Genomic DNA, 5,061 nt, shown 5'->3' on the forward strand with positions numbered 1-5,061 from the left:
GAGATCATGGGAGGACCGCGACGGCAGAGCTCCGGGGTGTGTATTTATTGATAATTTCGGGAAGGTGGCGAAAGGACAGGGCGGGCGGGCGCCCCTGAGAGGCCCAACACGCCACAACACAGGCTGACGCGCGCCGCCATCCTCCCGTCACCACCACCGCCACGCAGCACCCGTGTGCCCTCGTTCAACAAGTGGACACAAACCCCCATTTACTTGTTCAGCGCATGATATGGCTGCTATTATCGTGGCGGCGGCCGAGGGGGAGACCATCACAGCCAACACGCACATGCTAGAGGCGCGGCATAAGGCCCTCACTCATCGCGGCGGCGGAGGCGGCGGTGTCAGACAACTGGCGGACGGACAGCTCACATATTCTCTCAGGAGGACCCGACGCCGGGCTCGGCCCCGGTTTGGCCTGAGGACCCACCACCTTCGCCTTCCGTACACACCCGCTGCCTGTGTGCATTCATGTATTGTTTAGGGTAAATGCTTAGCATATTTGATACGAAAAAGGCCCTTAAAAACACGTACATACACATGTGTATACATAAACAGCAGCAGAGGCTGGCTGCCACGCGCGCGTACACACGAACACACAGGCAGTGGGTGAGACACAAGGGGCCAGCGGCTGCCAGGTGTCACCATGCGCCTCAATTACCCGCCGGTGCCGTACTTTGAACCCGCCCGTGTAAGCGGCGGAATCCGTCTCGTCATTTACTCTTCTCCTAGGCTTTTGGTGGTTGTTTAGGGCGTGAGGGGAGGCTAGGGGTAGCCCCAGATACCCGTGGCCCCTCTCACCACCAGCAGCCTGTGGAGTAGGTGGTCCTCTTGATAATTACTGGAGGTAGAAGTTCCCGAGCATTTACTATAGCTTCCATCCACCCCGTGACTCACCCCCGCTCAGCCTCCGCGACCCTCTGTTAAATTCTAGTGACTACTGTAATGTTTTCACTGGTTGATCAGTGAAAGCTATAAAATGAGAGAGAGAGAGAGAGAGAGAGAGAGAGAGAGAGAGAGAGAGAGAGAGAGAGAGGCATTGGCTGCCTTGCTGGTATGCTCAAGGATGTTCGCCACCAGCTCGGCCCTTCAATTTTCTTTCACCTTTTTTTTTTTATTTCATTTCATTAGTGCGATGGCTTGTGTGGGGCGAGGCGACGAAGATGCATTTTGTCCCTATTCATCACCAGACGGGCTATCCCTCCCCTCCCTCTCCCTCGCGGCAGTGTTGATTATGAATAAAAAGCATCGCAACACGGAAGCTCAGGGTCGGCCGTCACCACCTCCTCAGTCACGCAAACTTGTCCAGGACGTCCCGCAGCTCCGACAAATTAACTCTCCAGTGAGCAAATGATTAAGTGAACGCCACGCCGGACGGACGGAGGCGTTTTAAAGCTCCTAGGGACGGCGGCGCCCGAGCAAACCCAGCAATGCCCGGTTGATTAGGTGTCTGTGGGTGTGGGGAAGGGGACTTGAGGGGGTGCGATCGGGGGAGGATGGGTGGCGGCAGGACCCGGGGAGAGAGAGCGGGAAGGGGCCCACACACTACTTTACGGCTGCCAAACGCTCTCACCCTCCGTCTCACCTCTCAGGGGACACCATGTTTCGCCGAGTTTCTAAGGGAGGGAGGGGAGCAGGGAGGCGGCAATGAGGCGTATGGTGCTTGAGGAGGTGATCTGGGGCCAACGCTAAGATAGTTTGTGGAGGAAATGGCAGCGGCGACAAATCAAACAAAAGTATGGCTAAGGAGGGCAGCCAGCCAGTCACTCAGAGCACACACGTCGGCAACCGCACGATAACTTCAGGTTCACGATATACACCAAACAATTTATTTCCGTTTTTATGCTTCCCAGCCCTCTTTCCTCTTGATATTTAGCTCAGCGACTTGCTAAAACTCCATTTGGTATTATAGGGAGCGTGAATTGCCGCGTCGCGTGAGGGGCACGTGGGGAAATAGGTTTGCGTAATGGAGATTATCTTACGTGAGGTGGGTGCAGGTGGTGGCTACGAAGGGAGCAGACCAGCCGAGAGAGACGGTCCGCTGGGTCCTGGTGTCACACTACGCGACCACACGCAACCATTTACTCATCTAAAGCCACTTTTTGTACCTTTCCTCTTTGCCCTATCAAGAAGCATAAAATAGGTGCGCTAGTTAGGTGTTGAAGGCGTGCGTGAAGCAAAATAGCAACGAGGAGGGAGCGTAAAGGAAAGCGGGTGTTTATTACCAAGTTTTCGCGCATCGGTCAACTCTGCCTCACGACCCGCCAACCTTACTCACCCGTCGCTGGTGATCACTCGGTACCACACAAGGGGATCGAGATTCTGCCTTCCTCTGCTACCTGGATAATGTAATCCTTGTTTTAACTCAAACATTTGGCATCGAGCAGCTAGCTTCTCTCCTTCGCCGATCTCATCCCCGCCAGCCGCTGTGGGGGAGAGATAATATCGGGCCCTTGCGTGGGTGTGGAGCCAAAGTGGATTCGAAGCGCGCGGGACGAGGCAGGCGGCTGGGGAGCGGCTCCAGCGGGCGTCTGCGCGAGATAATAGCCGCTCCCCTCAAACTTTGACAACAAGACGTGCCACTTGTTCAGTCTGTGGTCAACTTGGAGAGTGTTCGCACTGGCCGTTACCATGTGGGCCGCGAGTGCCAGTGAAATGGGTTATCATGAGTTTACCAAAAAAGCTGTAAGAGAAGTTGGGTGCACAGTGAGGAGAGGAGTGTGAAATAGATAGAGTGAAAGGGTGTGTGATCTGGAACCGCCAGAGAGCCGTGTATTATGAGCAAAGCGCCTCTAAAAGGTCTTCGTTTCTCCTCTGGCCCCAGCTATCTCCCATCACTGTAGAGTCACGTGTGTGTCTGTGTATGTGTCGAGTAGTTCTGAGAGAGGATTATTAAAAGGCCGGTTGGTTCGTGTTGGTTGTGAATGCTTGCAGACTTGGAAAAGCACGTTTATTATAACCACACTGGATACATTTCTTGGAAGTGGCGAGGCGAGTGTTGAATACTTTGTTGTACTTTTGTGGTGATTGTTCTCAGTGTAAAACATGATGGTTGACTGGTGTACTGTAGATGTTGCTCAGTGTGTGTGTGTGTGTGTGTGTGTGTGTGTGTGTGTAACAACAGAGAACTTGTAGTGACCTGCAGCTTTGTGTAATTTTCGAAAGTGAGAGACAGACTCCCCATGAACGGGAAATTGGTGGCGAGACAGACTTAGCTATAGTGACCTTTAAAGAGTGTGTGATAAGGTTTTGCCAGCACCGCCTCCTTGTGATCACATTTTCCCAACAGTGGAGCGGTGTGTTTGTGAATGTACCTCACCGTAAGCCTGGTGAACTATGGCCTTTTTGCTCCCCATTATCACCCTCATTGTGTTGCCCTGTTCGCTAAAAAAGGACAAAACTTCTTTCCTGATTGTGTGGGTGTGAAGTGGACATTTGTAAGTCGGTTGAGTCACCTATTATCCACAAAAGCACGGAGGGTCTGGCGTTACCAGTTAATTTGCATTCGCCACACAGTTGCTGAGTGAGTAACTGCCTTCGAAGTGCTCGTCACCAGATTTACGGTTAGGAAGTTGAAGGCTCTTGTGAAATACGACATCGACTGTGGTGATATTTATGCTTGGTAGTGTGGCTCACGGGTACTGGGGAAAGATGGATGGAGGCTGTCTGTCTGTGTCCTCGACTCAGGGCCCCTTCCTCGCCCAGATAACCAGATCGCCTGAGTTGTTACCAGTCCATTGTGGTCTTGTCTTTGTTCACTTCGCCCCTCGACCCTGTGTGTGTGTGTGTGTGTGTGTGTGTGTGTGTGTGTGTGTTGGGCTACTACTCTTGTCAATATAGTCCTCGGGGTTCAGTCCTGCCGGTATAGGATACTGAGTCAGAAGCACCGGGGTCGGCTGGGTTGGGCTTCCCTTCCCTCTGGAGTTGGCGGCGGCGGTGATGAGAGTTGGGGGAAGCAAGCAAGTGTGACTCTACTATCCTCGCATTCACTTGCCCGCGTTGAAAGTAATAAATAATAGAGCGAGTGAGAAGGGTGTGAATGAGTTAGTGACGCGCATTATTACTCTACTTATTCATTGTGGAGAGGATAGAGACAATGGATTATGCAGATGTACTGTTAACTGTTGTTGAAATGTACACGGGTTTCCAGTGAACTTGGCGCACGGACAACAAAAGACGCGAGTTAACACAGTTGTTCTTGACTAGAGAGAGGGGGAGGGAGGGAGGGAACGCTTTACACGGGTGGAGAGAGTGGTTTAGTATATACAGCGGATGGTGGGTGGCGGTGAGAGGTGGACCGAGGGAAGGAGAGACGGTGGGAGGGGAGGGAGGGAAGAGGAGATGGTGGTGGTGGTGAGGCGATCCCGTGCAGTGACTGTCGTGTGTTATTCTTAGTGTATGACAACTCACCTGGCCCCGCCGTAGCCTAGCGTCGGGTGGGTCTTAAAAAAGATGTTACCAGTCCCCGCCTCTACCCTACGGCGGCGGCTTGGGGCAGGAGGAGGATGGATGAGAAGGCAGCGAAAACTACCACCCTAGTCCCTTCTCTTTTCAGGGAGTCCCCCCCGCAAAGAAAAAAAAAGGGGGGGGGAGCATGTAGAGAGAGCGTGAGGCAGGGAGGGAGGGAAAAAATAATAAACGTTTAATACAACCATGATTAATGAGTCGGCGGACGAATCCAGCGCCGCCGGTGTGAGGGTCAAACCGGTTCGAGAACGTTACCTAGGTAGCTGTCGAGGAGGGCGAATGTATGGCGTCCCCCCACACACCCCAGGGCCCACACCCATCAGCACCCTACCCAACCCTGTCCCTCCTGCACCAACAAATTCTCTCTCTCTCTCTCTCTCGTCTCTCTCTCTCTCTCTCTCTCTCTCTCTCTCTCTCTCTCTCTCTCTCTCTCTCTCTCTCTCCGCGGTGGCTAATAGATGCGTTAAATTATTAAGATGCCGTAGGAAGTCCACAGCGTTGGCCTTGCCTGGCCTGCCTGTCTATCTATCCTCACGTGCTGGTCTCGTGTGAGGAAGAGGAGGAGGAGGAAGAGAAGGAAGCGAAGGTGATGTAGCG

The 5,061-nt window shown here is 53.1% G+C and overlaps 1 protein-coding gene across 10 annotated transcripts in view; it reads left to right on the forward strand.

Moving 5' to 3' along the window:
• Positions 1-2,294: 2,294 nt before the first annotated feature.
• Positions 2,295-5,061, forward strand: part of LOC135102901 (collagen alpha-2(I) chain-like) — a 107,941-nt gene continuing 105,174 nt past the window's right edge. For 9 of the 10 annotated variants that reach the window (XM_064008542.1, XM_064008540.1, XM_064008539.1 and 6 more), the window contains exon 1: positions 2,295-2,988. The gene's annotated coding sequence lies outside the window, so the exon portion shown is untranslated. The remainder of the gene's footprint in view (positions 2,989-5,061) is intronic. The other variant, XM_064008547.1, reaches the window with a different exon arrangement.

This window comes from Scylla paramamosain, chromosome 8 (genome assembly GCF_035594125.1).
Source record: "Scylla paramamosain isolate STU-SP2022 chromosome 8, ASM3559412v1, whole genome shotgun sequence".
NCBI classification, from domain to species: domain Eukaryota; kingdom Metazoa; phylum Arthropoda; class Malacostraca; order Decapoda; family Portunidae; genus Scylla; species Scylla paramamosain.